Source organism: Dasypus novemcinctus, chromosome 18, assembly GCF_030445035.2.
Source record: "Dasypus novemcinctus isolate mDasNov1 chromosome 18, mDasNov1.1.hap2, whole genome shotgun sequence".
Classification (NCBI taxonomy): domain Eukaryota; kingdom Metazoa; phylum Chordata; class Mammalia; order Cingulata; family Dasypodidae; genus Dasypus; species Dasypus novemcinctus.
In genome coordinates, this window is record NC_080690.1 from 73,626,628 (window position 1) to 73,653,461 (window position 26,834).

Sequence of the window (26,834 nt, forward strand, 5' to 3'; positions counted from 1 at the left end):
CTACCCCAGGGCCAGCGAGGGGAGCATGGTGGAGGCAGGCGACCCCTCACCTTCACAGCCCAGATTCCGGCACCAGCGCCCAGTGTCCGGGCCCTGACCCTCCGCCCTCTCCGCCCGCAGGGACCTGGCGTCCTGGCCCAGCACCCACAGGAGACGTGGAGCCGGACGGGCCTCTCCACAGCCACCCCAGCTCCAGGGAAGGCCACCTGGCAGGTCAGGCTGGTGCCATGGTCCTGGGGCAGTGGGGTGAGGGTGAGCATGGAGGAGATGCAGGTGCTGGGGCCCAGGGCAGTGAGGGTGCCTGGAGTCCAAGAGAAGTTGGAGGGCATCTTTCCAAAGACCCAGGGCATGCAGCAGTTCAGGGTGCTGGCATTGCTGGACTCAAGGGTCACAGGGATCTGGAGTCAGGCGTGTGGGTCAGGGATGGTGGGGGGGGAGCAGTGATGCAAGACCAGGAGGAGAGGGTGCCAAGGTGAGCCCCAGAGGAGCCTCAGGCTTGCTCCAGCTCTTCCCCTGAGACCAGCCTTGCTTTATCCCCAGCCCCTCTCCAGGATGAGGAGCAGGGGTCCCAGGTCAGCCCTGCCCCGGTGCCACTCAAGATCCAGCCCCTGTGTCCTCTCCATGACACACTCCTTACTTGTCACCTGCACCGACAGCTGGCTATTTATGTAACTATATTTCACCTTAGCTGCCCTCTCCACCCTAGAGAAGTACATCCCCGTGCTCTCCCTTGCCCCCACCCACAGACAGAGAGTGCTCACAACCATATGGCAAGGCTCAGGAGTGGGTGAATATGGGATGAAATGGTTAGATGACCTTGGGTCCAGATCAGGCTTAGGCTTCAGGGAGAAAGGGGAGGCTGAGCTGGGACTAGAAGGATGAGGGGATGGTGCTATCAGCACATGGTGGGAGGGTGTCTCAGTTGGAGGCAAGAGAGGGGTAAAGACACTGAGGCAGCCAGGCAGGGGGGCCAGAACTGCACCTGCTACTGGAGGGAGGCCAAGGAGGCATCAGTACAGAACAGCTGTGGGGCTGGGGCTTTGTCCTGGGGTCAATGGGGAAGACCATCATCAGGGAGAGAATCTGCTGCAGGTGGGTGGAAGATTGGCCTATGTACCTGGAAGTGAAATTGCTGGATCATATGGGATTTTTATATGCAACTTTCTGAGGAACTCACACATTGCTTTCCATGGTGTGTGCCCCACTTTACATTCCCACAACTCTCTAGAGTTTCAATTTCTCAGCATCCTCTCCAGCACTTGCTATTTCCCATTTTTTAGATAATAACATCGATTGGGTGTGAAATGGTGTCTCATTGTGCTTTTGATATTCATGTCCCAAATGTTGAATATCATTGAGCATCTTTTCTTAAACTTACTGGCCACTTGTTTGTCTACTTTGGAAAGATGCCAGGACCAAAGATAGAGTGATAATGGTGAAGAAAAGACAAGACTTATGCATACCCTGAACTTATTATTGTCTGAGCAATTACAGAATCTGTGAGCCATCATTGTCAACATCCACAAACAGGATACATTTTCTAAATATTAGCAATGTACAATAATGAAAGGAAGGCCATTACTGTTATTGAAATAACCAGAATAATAAAGAGTTTATAAATATAAGAAAGACACAGTTCATGTACAAGATGAGAGATTAATAAAAATTTTAAAAATAAAAATAAAGAAAGTGCTACACCATACACTGGGGATGTTTATTCCACGGTCTCTCAGGCTAAAGAAAAATTACATGGGAAAAACGTGGATGCTCCAACAGGCCACCAGTGGGAGTAGACATGAAGGTCCACAGAAGTTCAGACCCACAGATCAACAGAGAGGTCCTTAGTGACTAGCCATTCCTACTTCCTTCCTCTGCAGAAAGATGCAACAAGCTTCAGAGAGGACAGTGACTTGCAGAAAATCATTGCACACCTACGCATCTTTGCAGGATGTCTTTTCTCCTGATTTCACATATCTGAAGAGTCCATAATTGGAATTATTTAAACCTTGAAGATTTGGCAGTCTTGTTCCATGAGTTCTCTTATTGAGGAACAATTTTTTTATGGGTCATTTTCTTTGCTTAATTTTTTTGTAAGTATTTTTACATGTTCATGATGAATATTGATCTCCAATTTTATTTTCCCAGAATGTTCTGGTCAGGTTGTGGTATCAGGTTCGTGTTTCACTTCACCAAATAGGTGTGTGTGTCCCCATCCACTGAGAAGGCTTGAAAAAGTTTCTTGTTGTTTCTTCCTTAGATGGTCAAAGTCTATGTGCAATGGCATCATGATTCATGAAATCATCTCTTGTGGTTGATTGTGATGAAGAGCCTCCAGGGCTCGTGCCTTGCAGGACCAGCAGCTACTGCTGCTCGCTGCTGTGGTGACACTATTGACCACAAAGGACGCTTTGCTTCTTGATGCACTGGGAAACGGACTAGAAGCCATCTTCCAGTCAGAGGTTATCTCTTAGGTCAAATTGTTGTCAAAGATGACAAACTGTCCTGTGGCTCCAAAATTATCCCATCCCATTTGACTGTAGGTGCAAATGCAGAAAGTCAGACCCAAGATTTAATTGCATTGGTTGAGGAATTTCGGTGTAACTTGAAACCGAGATTTTCCCAGGTCCTTTATATGACATTTAGGAGTAATTGGAAAAGCTCAAGAGGCTGAGAATTGGAAAAGAGATGGACGGTTTTGGATGAAGCTGAGAACCTTGAATTCCACCCCCCAACCCCAAGTATTTTATTTTAAACTTTATTTTGTACATTTAATAATTGAAAATACAAGTAATTTAAATATAAGTATAAAACACCATTAAATAATTAAATAAATACATTTCTCACTTAAATGTACTGGATATATATATACATATAAAATTCTTTTGAATCAGACAATATGTCACACAATATATTTGGTCATAGTAACTAAATCATACAGTATTTGTTTTTTTGTGTCTGGCTTGCTTTTGCTTTGCTCAACATATGTCCTTCCACTTCAGGTTGTCATATACTTTATGGCTTCATTTCTTCTTATAGCTGCATAATATTCCATCATGTAATAGACCACAGTTTGTTTATCTAGTCACCAGTTTATTAAAACTGGATTATTTCCCACTTTTGGCAATCATGAATAATGCTGCTATGAACATTGCTGTGCACACTGACACTGCTCTCAATTCTTCCGGGTATATACCACTAGTGATATTGCAGGATCAGGTGGCAACATATATATTCAACTTCTTTAGGAACTGCCAACCAGGTAGTACCATTCTGCATTCCCACCAACAGTGAACTTGTGTTCCTATTTCTCCACATCCTCTCCAACACTTGTAGTTCTCTGTCTTTTTCATAGTGGCCATTCTGATATATGGGAAATGATATCTTGTAGTTTTTATTTGCTTTTCCCTAATCATTAGTGATGTTGAGCATTTCTTCATGTGTATTTTTTTTCCTATTTGTGTTTCTTCTTTACACTCCCAAGTACTTTTGAGACTCTCTGTCAGAAAAGCTAGCCTACTTTCCTAGGTCTAAATAGATTAGTCTTTCTTGCTTGCAGGTCCTATAATAATTCCACTTGGGGCCTTTGCCTAAGAGGAAGGTGTTTAGATCCCTCACAGAAACCATCCCAATCATCCCTTATTCCCTCTAAACCAAGAAGCAAATGTCAGCCTCTTCTAACAGGATAAACAATGTATCAACCCTGAGTGGATTCTAAACTAAAAGAATAGTAAGATTTGCTGATTTATATGGGCAAAAATCTGGATTATATGTGAAAATGAATTCTAAGGATGTGAAACCAAGGAATATCAAATATCACTAGATTGAACCAAATTTATTAATTTGGGTTCTTAATGAATGAAGATGGATATAATTGAGTTCATGAAGTTGTCAAACGGCTCAGCATTCACTTGGGTGTCTGACTGAGACAATTTGATACACATGGACACAAATAACATGAACTCAATAATGAGGTTGATGCCAGAGCATTCTTGGTATAACACAGAGGAAATTAAACCAAAGGTTTTGGGAGATAAAAATGTTGGGGTGGATCTATCATGTGTAACCTTCACATCCACTCCCCCTGATACTTTCCATGGAGTAAAACATTAGTAAGGAGAGCACAGGTTATCTGTATAAAGCTCCATGGGGGCTATCATGTTCAGGCTGGGGAAGACAGAGAGAAATAGTGCAATTGACATGGAGCTCTGATTTTAACAGGGATGATGGGATGCTAGAGTGGTAAATGCTGAAGGCAACACTGAAGCCTTAGAGACGAGGTGGACACATTGACTGTAAAGAGATGCAAGGATGAAGTGGCAATCACCCAATCCTATAAAAGAGGCCCTTGTTTGGAAGCCATCTTTGTATTTTAGAAGCAAGGGATACTCCAGTAGATCTGCTGCTCTAAACCGTTTTTCATGTAACCCTTAATGCTTCCTGTTTATGTTGGTTGTAGAGCAAGGGAAGGTCATACCGCAAGTCCAGCCTTTAAAGCAAGAAGATTTACAACTTTGGGGTTAGACCTCAGAACATCAAATTCTACTTGAGGTATCTGGGACATTAGAAATTCTGTGCACACTGTCTAGTGAGCCCTTGGGATTTTTGTTGCAAAGCTATGCTCTCTTTTTTAGAACAGGGCATATCTGACATATTACTGGGCCCTGGTAGAGACCAAATGACTGACCATTGGCTATCAAATGAATATGTGATATGGACCACCCATTAGGAATGAAATGACAGATGACCCACCTAGCCTGAGTTGGGCATGTGGAGCAGCTGCCCATCATCAATTAAATTGTGTCCATGACCTTGGATTCAGCAGGTCCAGAAAGTACAAATAAGGCACAGGGGCTGGTGGAGCAGACCCCTTCAACACCTACTCCTGGAGGTGCAGTGCACTATTGTTTATGAACCACCTAAATTCTATTTGCTCTCTCCTGAATTATATCTGATTACAGTCTGGTAATTCAATGTTATATTTTATACACACCATCTACAAATGTCACTGTTTTTTACCAGAAATGTTTGTGGTTTTTTGCTCACATATTTGCCGATTTCTTAAGGTTTTTATTCCTTTTTGCCTCTGAAGGATTCCAGATGCCTGAATTATATCCTTTAGAATTTCCTTTGAAGACTCTTTGTTATGATCTCTCACATTTCCCTCTCCCCATGAGATGGCTTCCTCGTCTGACTATCCAATGTCTCTGTTTCTTGAGTCTACTTGTTGTCTGCTCATCTTTTCTAGGAGGTGCCAGAAACCAAACCCAGAATCTCCCTCATGGGAGACGGGTGCCCAAATGCTTGAGGCATATCCACTTCCCAATTCTCACATTTTTTGTCTTAAAGTATCTTTCTTTATCCTCCAGTTTAAAACCTGTTTTCATTGATAATGATTTCTAAACTAACTTACCTCTTTATAGATATCAAACACACTATTCCACTGCATGCACGCTTCTAACACTGCTCCTGAAAAAATCAGTCAACAGTCTAACTGTGCTCTTTAAATGTAACCTGTCATTTTCTGAGCAACTCTCAGGAAATTTGCTTAGTCATTGATTTTCACAGATTTTATTGAGATTAATTGAAGAAAATGGAGGCAAGGACATCTAAGAAGAATTTGCTGAATAGATATGGAATACAGGTGATGGGTAAGAAATGAAGTTGGAGATGTTTTCATGGACCACAGTCATGTAGAGCATTGAATAGAAAGTTGAAGGCATTTACTTTATTTGGGGAGTCATGGAATAGTACTGAGCAGGGCTGATACAGCACAAGCCTTTGGCCTCTGAGATTGGGGCCCACTGACCTCAGGAGAAATTGTCAGCAGAAGATTTTTGTTCAAGGCAGAAAAAACTAGCATTAACTACCTAGGACTTTTTCTTGACTGTTTTACATGTAATTCATGGGGTTTACTTGCCCGCTCTGCAGAACAGTAAAGTGGGGCCCAGAGCCTCACAGAGAAAGTGATTTGCTCCATAATTGCAATAGATGGATCTGACTCAGTTCTCTTGGACACAAATCCCATGTTTGTCCACATATACCACTGGATTCACACATCATTGGCCAAGAAGACCATCAATTTTTAAAGCCTCAGACCCAGAGAACACCACGTTCTCTCCAGGCAAGGCTGTGGCTTTTGATGATTTCTCATATGGGCCTGGTCTCTGTGTACTCAGGAATGATACTAACTAGCAACAAAGACTTCTGTCCTCATCCATGCCAGACACTGTTTCAAAAACCCCGAGGTACAACTGCTATTAACATCCCACAGTACAGAAGAGAAATACAGGTCACAGCTTGTTCCTCCTTAGGTCAAGGACACAAAGCTTGTCCGAAGGGAAATGCAGGAGGGTACATACTTTACCACAATACTGCACTGACTACAAGAGGATTCACAAAACACAACATGGGTGCTGAAAATCTGAAGTAAAATAATGGAAACGATACCTCACAATTCCTAGCAAGGTAGGGTTGAGTGTACACAAAAGGTCATATTCCCCAAGATCAACCAAGGAGAAGCCATATAGGGAATTATGGGATGAGGAAAATAAAATAAATAAATAAAAATATGTGAGAAATATATGGGAAATGAAAGAGTGTTTTAAACTGATGTTTGTATCCAATGTCCACATAGAAGAGGTGGCATTGGATTGGGAAAAGTGGACATGGTGGCTGATGGGTATGGGGAAAGGCAGGAAGAGATGAGAGGTGGAGGCATCTTTGGGACATGGAGCTGCCCTGGATGGTGCTTCAGAGGCAATCACCGGACATTGTATATCCTCACAGGGCCCACTGGATGGAATGGGGGAGAGTATGGGCCATGATGTGGACCATTGACTATGAGGTGCAGAGGTGCCCAAAGATGTACTTACCAAATCCAATGGATGTGTCATGATGATGGGAGGGAGTGTTGCTGGGGGGGGGGGGGGGAGAGGTGGGGTGGGGGTGTGGGGTTGAATGGGACCTCACATATATATTTTTAATGTAATATTATTACAAAGTCAATAAAAAAAAATAAAAATAAAAAATAAACTGATGTTTGTGTCTATTCAAGGATACAGTGGAGTCTACAGCCTGGGACAGATGAGAAATGGCTAAAGAGAAAGAATGATTAGGAAAGTGAGAGAAGAATGAGATATTGTGACCCTTATAAGAAAGATATGAAACACAAAAAATAAAAAAAGTTGAAGTACAGAACATAGTAGTTGGGGGAAATGGCAGAACATAAAACTGAAAAAGAAATTAAAGAGCTGGGATATCAACTTGTGGATCTGTATGAGAAATAAGCAGGAAAGAAGCATGAGGAAAAGCTGAAAGTAAAAGGATGGGGAAAAGGTACGTCAGGCTATTCCTACCCAAAAGCAAGCTGGTAGAGCCATCCCAAAACCCCACTAAATACACTTTAAGTCAAATGAAAGCATTAGGGGGAGAGGGGATGAATAAAGTGAAATTTAGAGAGCTGGGGGAAGAAATTGTTAACTATGTCAACATGATAGAAGATGTCACCACATTATCTTTCAATTATCCTTAGGTTAACTAGGCAAAAACCAGCAAAGATGTGGAAGATTTAAGCTCTGCATTTCTGAATCATGCAACCATAAATTAAAAACATTCCTCTCAAGCTCCATGAAACAGTTACAAAAATTGATCTTGTATTAGGCCACAGAACGTCAAATAATAGGTATCACATAATTCACTTCCTCTGAGAAATATTCAGTTCAGTTAAAATTAATGACAAAAAGACAAAAAGACACCTACATTTGGAAATTTAAAGAAGTATGCCAAATAGCTGGTAAATTGAAGAAGAAATATTACTATGAATTTTTAAATGTTAGAACAATATGGTGATGAAAATGTACATTATAATTTGTGGATAGAGCTAAAAATTTTATGTTGATGAAATATTTTCCAAAAATTATTGGCATGGCAAATCTATGTAATATTAGGTTGTTCTAAAAGTAATTGTGATTTTGCATTCTTGAAATTTGCCGTTTGATATTGGCATACAATCTTAAATGTGGTTATGTTATACATGATTTTAATGTGTATTTCTCACTTTTTTTAAGGACTTAATACTTGCTTTTATTTTATATTTATTTTAGACTATGGAAATGTTGTTAGAAAAAGGCAAATATGAGCAATTTTCTTCCTTGAGTTCAAAATGGGTCATAAAGTAGTGGAGACAACTCACAACATCAATAACCCATTTGCTAATGAACATACAGTGTAGTGGGGGTTCAAGAAGTTTTGCAAAGGAGATGAGAGCCTGGAAGATGAGGAGGATATTGACCAGACATCAGTAGTTGACAACGACCAAATGAGAGCAATACTTGAAGCTGATCCTCTTAAACTACACAGAAGTTGCTAAAGAACTCAGTGTTGACCATTCTATGGTCATTCAGCTTTTGAAGGAAATTGGAGAGGTGAAAAAGCTCCATAAGTGGGTGTACCATGAGCTGACTAAAAATTTAAATAAAACATCATTTTAAAGTGTCAGCTTCTCATATTCTACACAACAATGGGCCATTTCTCCATCATCTTATAATGTGTGTTGAAAAGTGAATGTTATACTATAAATGGTGATGAGCTGCTCAGCAGTTAAACCAAAAAGAAGCTCCAAAGCACTTCACAAGCCAAGCTTGCACCAAAAACATCTTGCTCATGGTTTGGTGGTCTGCTGCTGGTCTAATCCACTATGGCTTTCTGAATCCAGCGAAACCAGTACATCTGAAAAGAATGATGAGCAAAATTATGACATGCACCATAAACTACAACACCTGCTGATGCCAACAGTCAACAGAAAGGGCCCAATTCTTCTCCAAGACAACATCTGGCCACCCATTGCACAACCAATGCTTCCAATTTTAATGAACTGGACTACTAAATTTTGCCTCATCCACCATATTCACCTGAGCTCTCACCTACCAACTACCACTTCTTCAAACATCTCAACAATTTTTGCAGGGAAAACATCTCCACAATCAGGAGAATGTAGAAAATGATTTCCAAGAGTTTGTCAAATCCAAAACCACAGGTTTTTATGCTACAGGAAAAGCAAACTTACTTTTCATTGTCAAAAATGTGTTGATTGTAATGACTCCTATTTTGATTAATAAAGATGTATTTGACACTATATATAATGATTTGGAAATCACGGTCCTAACCCACAATTCATTTTTCTCCAACTTTATTAAGAGGGATTATCCTGTAAAAGGTGGAGGGGAAAATGCTCTTCCACGCAGAAATCATGGGAACAGATTCGCTGTTAACACAATACACAAATCTCAGCTCTACAATGATTAAGACCTTAATGACCTGCAAGTCAAAAGCAAACATTTTAAGTGTTCTGTAGAAAATCTACGTGTATATATTTCTGCTCATGGAGCAGGATATATTTTCTTTAACATGGCACAAAAATCACTCTCTAAAAGAGTTTAATTAATGTGATTACATCAAAATTAAAGACTTAAGTTCAGCAAAAGTCTACTTAAGAAACATGAAATGACAAGCCACACATTAAAAGAAGTTATTTACAATATATATAACTAACATAATTTTGTATTGAATGTATGTAATGACCTCCTACAGACCAGATAGGAAAGGACAATTTTCCAATAGAAAAAATTGGGCAATGGAGAGGACATGATTCATACAAGAGGGATGCATATAGTCAATAAATGCGTCAATGTATGCATGGGAACTAGTACTCAAGAAAAAGTCAATCAAGGCTGAAATAAGATACTGTGCTATCTTGATTGTACTGGTAAAAATTTGGAAGTGTTGAAAAGCCAAGTGCTGGAGAGGATGTGAATCATCAGAATCTCTGTGACAAGGCTGGCAGGCAGGTACATTAGTATACCATTTTGTAAAATCACTGGGTTTTACCTTCTATGGTAGGTTTAACTTTGCAACCCGTTTTAGACATGTTCTTAATCTCACTCCACAATCTGCTATGATGAACCCATTGCAAATAGGACCTTTTGAAGTTCTTTTTAGTTAAGATGTGGACCATTTGGATGAGGTTGGGTCTTTATCCACCTGAATGAGGTCCTTTAGAGGCAGAAGAAATTCAGACACGGCCAGGGAAAGCCACGGGAGAAGCCAAAGCTGAAAATCCATGTAACCTGAGGAGGAAGGAGAGGACATCACCATGTACCACGAGGCAGGGACCCAAGTCAAGGAGCAAGGCAACCCAGAACACCACAGACTTTGGGAAGAAAGCATTGCCTTGTTGGTGCCTCAGTTTTCTACTTCTCCTAGCCTCAAAACCAGAAGCCAATAAATTTCAACCCATTCTGTGGTATTTGTCAGCCTGGAAAACCAAGACACCTGTAAAGACATTCACATACCCTGTGACTCATAATTTCATATTAGGTATATGCCCCAGAGAAACCTCTGCCTATGAACACAATGAGGGGTAAATAAGAATGCTCAGGACAGCTCAACTGGAGTCAATCTAAATAACATCAACATGAAATACAAAGCAAGCAGGTTGTAATATCCATCTGCCATATTATTAAATGGCAGTAGAAATTAATGAACTATAGCTACACATGAAAACAGGGATGAATCATCAGGTAAGTTTCAGTGGAAAAAGTACACTCCTAAGAATACATTTGGCATAACATCCTTGTTAGAAAGTCACTAAATTAGCTAATGCAATCAATATATTGGTTTTGTTTGTTTTGTTTTGTTTTGTGTTTCTTTGTCTTTATTTAATTTTTTTAATGTAGCATTAAAAAAATATGAGATCCTCATATACCCCCCATCCCCTTCACCTCACTCTTCCCATAAGAATAACCTCCTCCATCATCATGGGATATTCATTGCACTTGGCGAATACTTCTCTGAGCACTGCAGCAGAACACAGTCAATGCTCCACATTATAGTTTGCACTCTCCCCCACTCCACCAAATGGACCATGGGAGGACATATAATGTCCAGTAACTGTCCCTGCAGTACCACCAAGGACAACTCCATGTCCTAAAAATACCCCCACATCACATCTCTTCTTCCCAATCCCTACCCTCAGCAGCTACCGTGGCAAATTTCAACACATCAATGCTGCATTTACTTCCATTACTAATCATGATAGTTCCAGAATAGAATATCAGTAAGTCCACTCAAATCCATATTCTATTCCTCTATACTGTGGACCCTGGGGTGGTTATGTCCACTCCACCTCTATATCGAGAGGGTGCTTAGATTCCACTTAGATGATGGATGCAATTCTCCTGCTTTCAGTTGTAGGCACTCTTGGCTCTCTGTTGTAGTGGTTGACCTTTTTCAACTCCATGTTAGCTTGCTGGGTAAATTCAATAAACCAGAGGGTAGGAGTTGCAAGTCTGTGGAGGCTCAGGGCCTGGCTATCACTTGGACAGTCCAGAGATTCAAGTCCCCTGAGTATACACCAATCCCCAGCGACAACCACAGGTCCGGTAAAAGTAACAGGAGAGGTTGTGAACAAAGATCACACCTGAGTCCAACTCCATCACACTCAGAAACACAAACTCCAAAGTAGGGCCAACTGACATGGCACTGAACTCCATCTGCCATGACCATAGAACGTGTGGGTCTCTGTAGACCTCAGGAGAACCAACACCTGGGGTTGTACCTACTTTATCTGTCTCTGGGACTCTGCTGAGGTGTGCATAAGGGCAACCCTCTGATAAACTCTTGGCACTTTTTTTGGAGACTCATATCCATATAAAGTCATTTGTCCTTTCCAATTCCCCCTTTTATTCTGGTGAAAAAGAATTTTAACTCCTGATATTACATGTAGGCTGAGATATTCTGCTGATCTAACTTGGTGTTTTTATTCAAGGTCATTTTCTAGTTACATCATCAGCTGGTACTTGGTAGGAATCCCTCAGTGCCAGGGAGGCTCATCCCCAGGAGTCATGTTCCATGCTGGGGGGAAGGCAATGCATTTACATGCTGAGTTTGGCTTTGAGACTGACCACATTTGAGCAACATGGAGGATGTCAGGAGGTAACTCTTAGGCACCTTGTAGGTCTAGGCCTTGTTCTTATTTCAGGCACACAGGTTCACAAGCATAGTCATTAGGATCAAGGGCTCATTGTTGGAACATCCTTCTTTATCGGTCTTAGCTATTGCACTTGGGGGATTGTTGCTGTTCCATTAGGGAATATGATAGAGCTCCCCTGGCTAGGAACTCAGCACTCCCTCAGTTATCATTTTTAACTGTAACCACTATGAAAATATCCAAACATTGTTATGAACCCTGTATATATGCCCTGGAGAACTCCCTCCCAACATTGTATGCCCTATCAATAACATCCCACACCAGTATTCCTCCCCTGCCATTGTCCAAAACTTCAAGAATGAAGCCCAATATATTTCCAGTTTCCATTAATAGTGAAATGGAATACAGTGATGGGTTTAAAGGTTAGATATAGAATACATACTGATTTAGAAAAATTAAAGTAAAAATAAATTGGGGTATCAAAAAATTTAAAAATTAAAAAGCTTTGTTTTTGATGTTTTGGCTTCCATCACTGCAATAAGTGTTGTCTTATATGCACTTTGGCAAGGCAACTTCTTCCATGTCTTCCTCAGTGTCTATGTCCTTTCCTTTTATTTCTTCTAATTATTAAGCTTGTCTTCACAAAAGTTTTAAATCATAGTAATTCATATATACAATATACTTTACTACCACATATCCAACATCAAACACTTTGTCCCTTTGCCAGCAATAATGTTTTTACATGTTCATAATATATTTATTGCAACTGATGAACAGATATTGAGACAAGAGCTTTCAAACAAGGTTAAACTTGGGTTTACATTATGGTTTATATTTTAGACTATACAATTTTCTAAATTTTTAGTTATCTTATGTTTTACATTATGATTTACATTTTAGCCTATAGGCCCCTATATATTATTGGTGTAATTTAACATGTCCTATATCCATCCTGGCATTATGTTGTGGAATGCTTCCATTGCCCCACAGTTACACTGATTCCATCTGTTCAATACCTCTTTCCCCTCCCCTCAGGGCCCACAGTGACAATCAACCTTCATTGCTTGAAGGGCCATGTTCAGAGATACTTGCAACAACATTGAGGGCTTGACATGTTCGACTGCCCTAACACAATGAGAGTCATCATTTCTCTTGAGAGATACAATTCCCTCTATTTGAAACGTGAGTCCCCCCCATGATGTGGGTATACCTTCACTCTAATTGTATGGGTTTCCATCCGATGATATAACCTACTATGACAAAATGAGCACTCACACACTCCCTAGAAGTCTGTACTGTGTCAGATTCTCCCCTTTACGCATCTTAAACAGGTAACCTTCCTTACTATATTTTTTAAGAAATTTTCTAAACATTATACTCTCAACCAAATACCTGACAATCTCCTATGTTCAAATGTTCCCCCACCCTCCCCCCAATTTCATGAGCAATATCACCCATCCTCCCATTCCTAGCCCCCCTCAAGCCTGCAAAATCCCACCCAAAGGTATCCCTATGCCCCCATTTTATTCCTTCCCTGCACAAATATTTACCTCCAGCTTATCATAGATTTCACCCAGGTAGGTGTCAGCTCACAACCTTTCTCTACACACCAAATTCCTTTAAGCCTATCATCCAGTCCCTAGGTCTCTGGGACAGTTTGGTTTACTTATTTCATATCAGAGAGGTCATATAGTATTTGTACTTCAATGCCTGGGTTGCTTCACTCAACATAAGGTTCTCAAGATTCATCCATGTTATCACATGTGTTTGTACTGTATTCGTTCTTAAAGCTGAGTAGTATTCTTTTGTATGTATATACCACATTTTATTTATCCATTCATCTGTTGATGGGCATTTGGGTTGACTCCAACTTTTGGCAATAGTGAACTATGCCCTTATGTACATTGGTGTGCATATATCAGTTAGAGTCCTTGTTTTCTATTCTTCTCACTATATACCCAGCAGTGGAATTGCTGGGTCATATGGCAAATCTATAGCTAGATTTTTGAGAAACTGCCAAACTATCCTCCAGAATGACTGGATCCTTCTGCATTCCCACCAGCAGTGGATGAGTGTTCCCATTCCTCCACATCCTCTCCAACATTTGTAGTCTTCTGATTTTTTTTTGATAGCTGCCAGTCTTATGGTAGTAAGATGGTATCTCATTGTAGTATTTTTTTTAAGATTTATTTATTCATTTATTTCTCTCTCCTCCCCGCCCACCCCGGTTGTCTGCTCTCTGTGTCTATTTGCTGCGTTTCCTTCTTTGTCTGCTTCTGTTGTTGTCAGCAGCACGGGAATCTGTGTTTCCCTTTGTTGTGTCATCTTGTGTCAGCTCTCCGTGTGTGCAGCACCATTCCTGGGCAGGCTGCACTTTCTTTCCCACTGGGCAGCTCTCCCCATGGGGTGCACTCCTTGTGCGTGGGGCTCCCCCACACAGGGGACACTCCTGCATGGCAGGGCACTCCCTGTGCACATCAGCACTACGCATGGGCCAGCTCCACATAGGTCAAGGTGGCCCAGGGCTTGAACTGTGGACCTCCCATGTGGTAGGCAGACACCCTAACCACTGGGCCAAGTCCGCCACCCTCATTGTAGTATTGATTTGCATTTCCCTAATAACTAGAGATTCTGAGCATTTTTTAATGTGCTTTTTAGCCATTTGTACTTCTTTGGAGAAGCATCTGTTCAAATCTTTTTCCCATTTTTTAAATGAATTGTTTGTCTTTTTATTTTCAAGATATAGGAGTTCTTTATACATGCAGGATATAACTCTCTATCAGATATATGGTTACCAAATATTTTCTCCCATTGTGTAGGCTCTCTTTTCACTTTCTTGACAGACTCTTTTGAGGTGCAGAAGGCTTTAATTTTGAGGAAGTCCCATTTATCTATTTGTTCTTTTGCTGCTCGTGCTTTTGGTGTGACGTTCATGAAGCCATTTCCTATTACAAGGTCTTGTAGATGTTCCCCTACACTGCTTTCCAAAGTCTTCATGGTCTTGGCTCTTACATTTAGGTCTTTGATCCATCTTGATTTAATTTTTGTATGACGTGTGAGATGGTAATCATCTTTCATTCCTTTACATATGGATACCCATTTCTCCAGGCACCATTTGTTGAAGAGGCCATTCTCTCCCAGTTGAGAGGGTTTGGTGGCTTTATTGAATATTGTAGGACTGTATACATGAGGCTCTATATCAGAAGTCTCAATGTGGTTCCATTGGTCAGCGTGTCTTTTCTTGTGCCAATAACATGCTGTTTTCACTACTATAGCTTTGTAGTATCTTTTGAAGTCAAGTAGTGTTGATGGATGTAGGATGACTGAATACCTGAAAGTAACTTGTTTCTCTCCCTGTTGCTAGGATACAAAGAAAAGAATTATATGTAAATCAGAAGGTAATGAGCCCTCTCTTTAAGCCAAATTCCACTTTTGGTGGTCAAGAATATCCTGCTGAAGCAATGAAGTATGAAAACCAGCTTCAACCAGTTGGCCAGACCTGCACAGAAGCAGCCCCTTGCTGTTCTCACTTCAACTTGCTTAATTAACATAGTAAAATTCCCACCCAGGGGTGGAATTATCCACCCTTTTATTGATCTTGCAATGTATGTGCAAGCATGATTTCCTGAACATGCTAATCATACAATTACATAACCAGCTATGTGTGTTCATCCATAGGTATAAAAACTAAAGCATAATCAAAGCAAATGCTAAGTAGTAACTTGGATATTTAAGAAGAGTGAAACTGCAGCACAGGGAGTCAGGTCTGAATCACTTTGGACTGGCCTTGGCTCCTTACCTCTGCAGATGTAATAAATGTGAGTTTGCCTAACTCTCATGTTGAAGTTTTCTTCATGCCATCTCTGGTTATCCATAAAGGTCTTGCTTTGAGGCCTAACAGTTGATTCTTCCAATTTCATTTTTCTTTTTCAATATGTCTTTGGCTAGTTGGGGCCTCTTTCCTTTCCAAATAAATTTCATAGTTAGTTTTTCTAGTTCATTAAAGAATGCTGTGTTCAATTTTATTGGGATTGCATTGAATGTGTATATTAGTTTTGGTAGGATAGACATCTTAAAAATATTTAGTCTTCCTATCCATGAACAGGGAATATTCTTCCATTTATTTAGGTCTTCTTTGATTTCCTTGAACAGTATTGTGTATTTCTCTGTGTATAAGTGTTTTACATCTTTATAAGTGTTTTACATCTTTAGTTAAATTTATTCCTAGGTGTTTGAATTTTTTATTTACTATTGTAAATGGTATTTGTTTCTTGATTTCCTCCTGAGCTTGCTCATTATTGGTCTACAGAAATGCTACTCTTTCTTGCACATTGATCTTTTAACCTGCAACTTTACTGAACTGATTTATAGTTATAGAAGCTTTGTTGTAGAATTCTCAGGGTTTTCTATGTATAGGATCATGTCATATGCAAATAATGAAATTCTGACTTCTTCCTTCCCAATTTGGATGCCTTTTATGTCTGATTCTTGCCTCAGTGCTCGAGCAAGTACTTCTAACACAATGTTAAATAGAAGGGGTGATAGTGGGCATCCTTGTCTTGTTCCTGATCTTAGATGGAAAGATTTTAGGATTTCACCATTGTAAATGCTGTTTGCTGTGGGCTTTTCATATACCCTTTATCATGTTCAGAAAATTTCCTTTTATTCTGATCTTTCGCAGTGTTTTTTTCAAGAATGGGTTCTGTATTTTGTCAAATGCTTTTTCTCCATCTATAGATATGATCATGTGATTTTTTTCCTTCAATCTGTTTATGTCGTGTATTACACTGACTGATTTTCTTATGTTGAACCATCCTTGCATACCAGGAGTGAATCCCAATTGGTCATGTTGTATAATTCATTTAATGTGTTGTTGAATATGCTTGGCAAGTATTTAGTTGAGGATTTTCATGTCTAAGTTCACTAGAGAGACTAGTCTGTAATTTTCCTTTCTTGTGGTGTCTTTGTTTGGCTTTGGTACTAGGGTAATGTTGGCATCATAGAATGAGTTAGGCAATGTTCCTTCTGTTTTGATTTTTTGGAAGGGTTTCAGCAAGATTGGTGTTAGTTCTTTCTGGAATGATTTGTACAATTCACCTGTGAAGCCGTCTGGCCCGGGGCTCTTCTTAGTTGGGAGATTTTTAATGACTGATTCTATCTCTTTACTTGTGATTGGTTTGTTGAGATCATCAAATTCTTCTTTTGTTAATATAGGTTGCTTATGTGTTTCTAGGAATTTATCCATTTCCTCTAAATTGTCCTTCTTGTTGAAATATAGTTTTTCAAAATATCCTTTTATGATAGGCTTCATTTCTGTGGGATCAGTGGTGATATCTCCTATCTCATTTCTTATTTTGTACATTAGCATCTTCTCTCTTTTTTTTCTTTGTTAGTCTAGCTAAGGGTATGCAATTTTATTGATCTTCTCAAAGAACCAGCTCTTGGTTTTGTTTAGCTTTTCAAGTGCTTTCTTATTTTCTATTTCATTTAGTTCTGCTGTGATCTTTGTTATTTCTTTGTTTATTCTTCCTTTGTGGTTACTTGGCTGTTTTCTTACTAATTCCTCCAAGTATGCAATTAGTTCTTCAATTTTAACTCTTTCTTCTTTTCAGATGTATGAATTTATGGATATAAATTTCCCTCTCAGTAATGCTTTTGCTGCATCCCATAAGTTTTAGTATGTTGTGTTATCATTTTCACTAGGTTCAAGGTAGTTATTGATTTCTTTTGAGATTTCCTCTTTGACCCACTGTTTTTCTAAGAGTGTGTTGTTTAATTTCCAAATCTTGGTGCCAAATCTGGGCCTCTGACCCTTGCAAATTTCCAGTTTCCCTCCACTGTGGTCAGAGAAATTATTTTGTATGATTTTGATCTTTCTGAATTCATTGAGACTTTCTTTGTGGCCTAGTATATGGTCTATCTTGGAGAATGATCCATGTGCACTTGAGAAAAATGTATATCCTTCTCTATTTGGGTGTAATGTTCTGAATATGTTTATATTAGATCCAGCGTCTCTAATATACTGTTCAAATTTGTGTTACTTTACTGATTCTCTTTTGAGATGTTTTGTCCAAAGTTGATAGGGATGTATTAAAGTTCCCCCACTATACTTGTAGAGGCATCTATTCTTTCACTTAGTTTTTCCATTGTTTCTCTCACGTATTTGGAGGCACCCTTGTTAGGAGCATAAATGTTTATGATTGTTCATTGTTCTTAAAAGATTGTCCCTTTCACTAATATGGAGAGTCCATCTTTGTCTCTCACAATTGTTTTGCATTTAAAGTCTATTTTGTCTGATGTTAATACAGCTACTTCTGCCCTTTTTTTGGTTATAGTTTTCTTGTAAGATTGTTTTCCAGCCATTCACTTTCAACCTCATTGAATCCCTGGTTCTAAGATGTGTTTCTTGTATACAGCATATAGATTGGTCATATTTCCTTATCCAATTTTCCAGTCTGAATCTTTTGACAGGTGACTTTAATCCATTGGCATTCAGTGTTATTACTTTCAAGGAATTATTTATATTAGCCATATTTTCTTTGTACTTGTGTTTGTCATATTTTGTTTGTTTTTTCTTCTCTTTTTGTGTTTTTAGTTGTTCTCACATTCTCCTCCTTCTCTGTCTCTCCTGTTTTTTCTTTCTTCCTGCAGAACTCCCTTTAGTATTTCTTGAAGGGCAGGGTTCTTGTTGGCATACTTTCTTAGTTTCTGTTTATCTGTGAATATTTTGAACTCTCCATCATTTTTGAATGCTAGCTTAGCTGAATACAGTATTCTTGGTTGCAATTTTTTCTGTATTCTCTCCAAATGTTTTCTTCATATTCTTAATCTCTTCCTTCACTTCATCAAATTGGTCACTAATATATGTTTTGAGAGCTTTAATTACTGTTGTTCGATGTTCTGCTCCTCTTCCTGGTTTTCAGTTTGTTCATTTGATTTGACCATGTTTTCCTGATCATTGGCTTGGTTTGTAGTTTTTTGTTGCTGTCTGGTCATCATTTTATCTTGACAGGTTTGATCAGTTCCTTAGCTTCTTTGTGTAGTCTTGGGGTTTAATTAGTTTTTATTTTTGCATACCTCTATGTCTTCTCTTTGTCATTTTGTTCTTCTCATTCTATTTTCTTGTTGCTGGCTAAGTTCACTTTGAAGGAAAATATTAGGGCCAGGGAAAGCAAAATGAGTAAGAAAAGTAAATGTATAATAGTAGTATTGGTAATAAATGTTAACAGAGGAACCATGTGAGATCTAGGAAAATGGATATTAGACTCATGTAAATTGTGTAGTTATAACAGTAAGTAGAGTACCTATAATGAGAGAGCCAACTGAATATGGGGAGGAATATAGTATGAATTACAAGGCCAGTGTTTTTTGTAAGAGAGGAAAAGAGATAAGAAAGACAATAATATAGAGAATAAAAGACAGAAAACAGAACAAAGGTATTAGAAATAAAAAGTCAGACAATTTGGGACCAAACAAAGGGAGGTGGAATGTAAGAGAAACAATAGATGATAGAGGATAGAAAGATGTAGAGGAAAGGGGATAGTGTTGGTGTCCAAAATCAGTACACACAGAAAAGAGTAAATGGAGAATGAGGAAACACAGCAAATGTGAAGCACTCCCTACAGCACCTAATATATGAAAAAATTAAATTAAATTAAAAAGAAGAGAAAGGAAGAAAAAGAGTAAAAAAGGGAGGGGACAAAAAGGGGGGAAGCAAGCAAGAAAAAGAAAAAGAGAAAAAAAGAAAAGAAAGGAAAAGGGCCTTTGGGGGATAAAGACGAAGAAAAATCCAGAAGACAATGCAGCAATAACCAAAAAAAAAAAGTTTCAAGCTAGGAATCTTTGCAGTTAAATAAAACACTTAGGGATCTGACATTCCCCCTTTCTCCCTTCCTCAGTCCCTCTCTCCCAGGGCAGCAGAAAAGCTGTATGAGGGGTCCCAGTAGGAGATTCAAATGGGTCCTTGGTGAACCAACTCAAAACAGAAGACAATAACTCTTTATTTCCAGTGAGAGAGCACCTACACTTCACCAGGAACCTCAAATATGCTATTGGAAGTTTGGAAAGCACGTCTTACAGTCCCTCCCCCTTAGGTGTGCTAGGGAAGGGCTAATTGATTTTCTGACTCCACCTTCTCCCAGACCAAGTTTCCTATCCCACGGCATTTAGGTAAATTGGGCTTTCTCAGCAGATGCACTTCTCTTTTCTTCCCAGGCTCTCTGCAAGTCACCTGGCATGCTCCTCCAAGCTCAAAAAAAAAAAAAAAAAAAAAAAAAAAAGCAGAGAGCTAGGATAATCACGGACCTCAGGGTGCACTGGATTCAGGAATGGGAAATCCGGGATATTGCAGACTCAAGGTATGTGTGTCTGTGGAGCATGGGCTACGTGGGCTTAGGGGACATGGACCTGGGAACCAAACATCTGGGAAACAGGTTTGGAAATGCCAATGCACAACAAACAGTTTTCAGGGATTGTTGCAGCCGCCAACCCCAGGGGGAAGGGTCCTGCCCGCAACTTCTGACCTCCTTGCCAGCAACCCAAAATTCTACCTCTTGCAAGAACCACTTCTGTCACTGTCTCGCCAAATCAATGTCCAGACACTTCCTGTCCTGCAAGCCCCTGAAACATCCTACTCCGGCAGGACTCCGACCCTACTCAGCCACTTCTTTGCAGGAGAGATTATAAGGTTCACTCACTCAGATGCCATCTAGTCCTGTCTCCTGTAAAATATTGTTTAGGCAGAATGATATGAGTTGCAGCCCAAAAAGCCAAGGAATGATAAACAGAACTGAAATATGGAAGTTATTTGGGATGGACATAGATCAGAAATAAGGACAATGTTCCTGGAAGTTATTATCAGCATTCATGGTTTTATACTCTATTATAAATAAATAAATGGAGAAATGAAACAGAACAGGGCCATGAGGAGAGCAAGCACTGGTGCTGATTTAATGGACCGGAGGTGAATTAAATGGCACACATTCATAGGAGAGGACAGGACAGGGACAGGAGGAGAGCAAGGTTCTGTATCAACCTGGCGTTGCTCATGTGAGTCTGTAGGGTGAGATCCAGGCCTGGATCTGCAGCTCTGACCTGGTGAACCCAGAGGATGGGGATGCATACTGGGCTTAGAGGGACAAAGAGAGGGAAGTGACAACCTCCCCTTGGAATCATCACAGGGAATGGGTAGGAATTACTTACTGTCTTAAAGGACAGGCATTTTTTTTGCCAGTGGACCCAGGCACTGAGTGGCAAATCCAGAAGAGAGTTACACAGAGCAGGGCAAGGTCTCTTGGGGACAAATGAGAACAAGGATCCAGAGCAGATCCTGAACATGGAGGGGAGGAACAGGCTGAGGAGGAGCAGGACTGTCACCCAGGACATGACACACCTGCCAAAGCATTTGACTCTCCTCCAAGCAATTGGTTCAAGCAGAGCTGTCCATGCCATGGAAAGACAAGAAAATAACTACATCTGAATGATGGGTCAAGAAAGTGAGGTTGGGTCAGGCATCCAGAAGAGAGACGACAAGGTGCCCAGGAGGGTCAGGCAGGGCCAGGGAAGGAGCCCAGTCTCAGAAGGATTCCAAGTCCTCCAGATGTGGGACTCGTGGATGCAGGACACTGAGGGCTGGGCACTACCAGGGAAACCAAAGGACACTGTGAGTGTCCGTGATGAAGGGGAGGTGTCCCCACCACTCACCTGGGAGCAGGAATCCCCAACTGGGTTCCCATCCTTTGTGTCTCCTGCCATCCAAGCTGCTTTTCTCCTGCAGGTTGTCAGCCTGAGGCATCAATGTTGACCAGTTGGCCTGAGCATGGCAGGGGTGAATCCAGACTCCAGGGTTTCCCCTAACCCCAGACCCCATGCCTGGCCCATCTGGGGCTGATTGTGTCAGTGCTGAACCTCCTTCCCAACTTCTTTCCCAGGCTCTCCAGGTTCCTCCAGCTCAGAGGCTGTGACACTCTGGAACCCATGCCCCACCCCAACCCACTTCCTCCCTTCACCCTGGAGCCCACTCTCACCTCAACAGGAGGCAAAGACAGACAGAGAACAGAGCCATCACACAGCACCCCAAACAGCATTCACAACGCAACCTTCCATGGACTCTTGTTCCCCTAAGGGTGATCGACATTCCAATAAACCCCAGTCCAAATACATGGGCTCAAGCTACCAGCTGCCAATTCCTGCCCTGTCTTTGTGGATCCAAATCCCTTACAAGATTAACTCAACTGTCTCCCCTTTCCCTATAGCCCTGGACCTGACCACCCAGGCACCAATCACAGGGCTGAAGTTTTGTACCACAGCCCTGGGCCCCAACTCTGGGTTTCATTTCTCCAGGGTCCAAGCATCACCCCCAGCAGACCCCTGACCCACCTGGAACAGGACAGTGACACTGTCAGCTCCATGGACATTTAGGCCTCAGAGCTGAGCCTGGGGCCCTAGTGGAACACTTCCCAACTGCTGCCCACTACTGCCACTGAGGCTCAGGGGCTGTTGGCCCAGGGCCTGCCTGGCTGAACTGGAAAAACCATTGCCCCCTCTGTCGTGGTCCCTAGGGGAGCAGCAGCAGTCCCCCAGGTGCAATGGTAAGAACCAGGAAGGAATGAGGGTCCAACAGTGAGCCCCTGATACTAATGACTATGCTTGTGAGCCTATATGCCTGAAATAAGAACAAGGCCTAGAGCAGCACTGTGCCTGGGAGTTTACTCCTGACAGCCTTCATGTTACTCAAATGTGGCCAGTCTCGAAGCCAAACTCAGCATGTAAATGCAATGCATTCCCCCCAGCGTGGGACATGATGTTGGGAGCAGTCAATACGAGTATACACTGAGTTCAGCAATGCCAGTAACATGGCCACCAGAGCAGAGCCCACTTCCTTGTTGTTCTTCCTCCTTGCTCCTTTGTTCTCTGTTTCCCGCCACTGCCCAGACTGATAAGACAGTTCGCAGGCACAAGGCGCAAAACTGAAGTCTGCCTTCCACCCCAGCAACAGCAGCTACCAATCCCTGAACCCTGCCACTTACGCCAGCAACAGCAACAGCCAATCCCTAGCCTCCACCACCTTACTCACCACCCCTCCTCCTCCCTAGAGTATATATGCCCAGTTCCCTCAATAAAATTTTGCAGCTTGATCAGAACACTGTCTTGCTGTCATTCTTTGTGTCTCTTGTCCCACCATTCTTTCTCGGCAGGTTTTGAGCCTTCATTGCCGTCCCATGGGCCGGGGCAACATGACACCCGGGGATGAGCCTCCCTGGCACTGAGGGATCACTACCAAGTACCAACTGATGATGCAACTAGAAAACGACCTTGAATTAAAGGTTCAATGCGGACCAGCAGAATGTCCCTGTCTACATATAATAACAGGACTTTAAAATGCTGTTTGACCTAATGTAAGGGGGAAATGGAAAGAAGAAATAAGTTTATATGGCTATGAGTCTCTAAAAAAGAGTCTGGAGGTTGTCAGAAGGATTGCCCTTATGCACACCTGAGCAGTCTCAGAGACAGATAAAGTAGATACAACCCCAGGTATTGGTTCTTTTGAGAGCTAAAGAGACCCACAGGTTCTATGGTCATGGCTGATGGGGTTCACTGCCATGTCAGTGGGCCCTTCTTTGGAGCTGGTGTTTCTGCATGATGGAACGGGACTCAGATGGGATCTCTTTTCACGGGACTTTCATGCTACTTTATTGGAATTGTAGTTGGTGGTGGGGTTTAAGATATATCTAGGGGATTTGAATCTCTGGACTGACAATATGATAGCCACACCCTGAACCTCAACAGACTTCAACTCCTACACTCTGATTTATTGGACTTACCCCACTCAGCTAACATGGAGTTGAAGAATGTCAACGACCACACCATGGAGCCTAGAGTGCCTACAACTGAAAGCAGGAGGATTGCATCCAGTATCCATGTGAAAACTAAGCCCCCTCTTGATATAGAAGTGCAATGGACACAACCATTCCAATGTCCACAGAGAAAATGTGGAATTGGTGTGGGAAAAGTAGCCATGGTGGCTGCTGGGTGCATGGAATGGGAGGAAGAGATGAGATGTGGAGGGGTTTTCAGGACTTGGAGTTGTCCTGGGTGGTGCTTCAGGGACAATTACCGGACATTGTAGATCCTCCCAGGGCCCACTGGATGGAACATGGGAGAGTATGGGCTATGATGTGAACCATTGACCATGAGATGCAGTGATGCCCAGAGTTGTACTTACCAAATGCAATGGATGTGTCATGATGATGGGAGAGACTGTTGCTGTGGGGGGACTGTTGGGGTGGGGGAGGTGGGGTTGAATGGGATCTCATATTTTTTTAATGTAATATTTTTTAAAAATGAATTTTAAAAAATTTTTAAAAATTAAAAATAAAAAATAAAGTTAAATCAATTAAAAAAAAATACCATTTCCCCCTAGTGCAGGGATGGGGCTGCTGAGTTGGGGAAGAGCAGCTACAGTGCAGACCCTCCACCTCCAGAAGTAGGAGGGTCTGTAGGAAGTTAAGAGAGGATTCAGCAAGGAGGCTGTTGCTTTTCTAATGCCATGGAGTCCTGACCTCAGAGCTCCCCACTCACAGAGCACAGAGAGGTAGATCAAGAAGTGCAAGGAGCTCAGTGGGTGCTGAGCTCGGCAGGTGAGTTCTCCTGCTTCACCAGCCCCTACTCGAGGCAGCTCCAGGACCCTGAGTTGGAGAGGGTAGAGCCGTGAAGGGCTGGGGATGCCTGAAACAAGCTCAGCTGTGCAGGGGGGTTGCTGTCAGCATCATAGAGCAGCTGGAGAGCCTGGCCCTCCAGGATGGGAAGGAACGAGGCATTTCTCAGGACTTGGGGGCTTTGGGGTAAAGAAACAGAGACAATGAGAGTGAAGGTGGCGGGTTGTGGGAGGCTGAGCTCTTGCCCTCCTCCTGGCCAGGCTCTGGGCAGCTCCCTCTCCTCCCGCTGACCCTTGCCAGCCTGTGAGGGGGCTGCTGGGGTCCTGGGCCTGCAGGAGAGTTGCAGGCAGTTTACCTGGCTGGGGTGTGGTGAGTAAATGCAGTTAGAGGCCAAGGGGAAACCTAAAGAAGTTGGAGTGAGGGTAGAGCTTTGCTAAGTGGAGGGTAGTGAGGGCAGCACAGTATTGTGAGTGCATGGACAGCACTGAGTCACACACTTGAAGGGGCTCAGATGGGACTTTCAGGTTGTACAGATGTGACCATAATTAAAAATGGAACACCACAGAACTGCACAACAGAGTGAACCTAATTTAAACCCTAGAGTTTAGTTAATTATATCACTTTACTAACATTGGTTCATCAATTATAACAAATGTTCCACACTAATATGACGTGTTGTAAATAGGGAAAACCTGGGGCAGAGGTAAAACGGGCATTTAATATGATTTGGGTAATTTTTCTGTACTCCTACATGTGCTCTAGAAAACAAAGTCTATTCTAGAAATAAAAATATCAAGAAGCAGGAGGAGGTAAAATATCAGAGAGAATAAGAAAAATGAGCTTCTTTTGGATTTGGCAAAAGAAATTTGTGGTGAGTGAAGACAGAATGTGGGGTGGAGAGCGGTTTGGGCGACCCTGGCAGCCCCCATGTCTGATTCTGCACTGGCCTCTCACCGCAGCTCTGGACCTGAAGGCCTTGGCTGGGTGGCAGCAACCCCACCTCCATCCAACCGGGAGAGGAGAAGCCTTTCCTACCTGGGCTGCTTCCCCAGAAGATGCTGATGGCCATGTTCTGGGGATAATCTGGAACAGAAAGGGATTTGGGCCTTGGGCCTCTCCTGCCAGTAGCCATGGAAATGGGTAAGGGATGCCCCTTTTGGGGCAAACCCTGACCCAGCCCCATCCCAGCCCTTCCACCCATAGGGACGCAACATCCTAGCCCAGCACTCACAGGAGATGTTGAGCCGGATGGTCCTCTCCACAGTCACCCCAGCTCCAGGGAAGGCCACCTGGCAGGTGAGGCTGGTGCCATGGTCCTGGGACTGAGGGGTGAAGGTGAGCACGGAGGAGAGGTGGGTCCTGGCCTAGGGGAATGAGGGCAGCCCTGGTCCAGAACATGGGGGGCATCCCCCACTCACATGCCCTTGGCACAGAGCAGGTTATGTTCCTGGGGTGGCCAGATTCTAGGGTCCCCTCGATGCCAGGGCTGGAGAGGAGAGAGAAAGAGCCTTGGGCCCTGGAGGTGGGGACCCCAAGTGTGCCCCTGAGTGCAGCCTCTGCCTCAGACAAGCCATCTGCTCCCAGCCAGCCTCTGTCCTGTTCCTGGGGCTCTCCCAGGATGAGGGGCAGTGGTCCCAGGATCCACCCCCTATGTCCCCTCCTTGGCCCTCTCACATGCAGAGAGAGATTGTCTGATATGTAAATCCATTTCAAACTGCCCCTCTCCAACCTAAAGAGGTACATCCCCGTGTCCCCCCCTCCGTGAGTCTCTGATGTCCAGGGAGCAGTTGACAGTCCTGGGGTCCCCGAGATGTGGCCCTGGGTCTCCCCTTGGAATTTTTGATATGGGTTGTTTGTGGCCACTGGAGCATCCTGATCTGTATCAGTCCCATCCTGGAATGAGTGGCCAAGAGCAGGATAAAAGTCAGCCCAGCCATCCCGAGGGTAGGAGCATTGACAGAGCACTAAGACACACTGGCCTTCCTGCACCTTCACCGACCTCCACACTTGCAGCTGGAATTGCGAATCCTGAGCCAGGGACCCTGTGGAAACCAGGCCAGGTACAAGTTCCAGCCCAACACCCCCTGCCCCTCTCCCCAGGGGCACTCACCTGCCCACAGCAGAGGCAACAGCAGTAGCATCGCTGAGAAGGGGGACCCGGGGCTGCCTCTGTCTGAGAAGAGCAGAGGAGG

General features: G+C 42.5%; 1 protein-coding gene and 1 pseudogene across 1 annotated transcript in view; both read right to left on the reverse strand.

Annotated features, from left to right (window-relative positions):
• On the reverse strand, positions 1–26,783 carry LOC139436921 (sialic acid-binding Ig-like lectin 6; annotated as a pseudogene).
• Positions 1–26,834, reverse strand: part of LOC101438733 (sialic acid-binding Ig-like lectin 9) — a 79,589-nt gene that overhangs the window by 1,287 nt on the left and 51,468 nt on the right. The gene's annotated exons all lie outside the window — the stretch shown is intronic.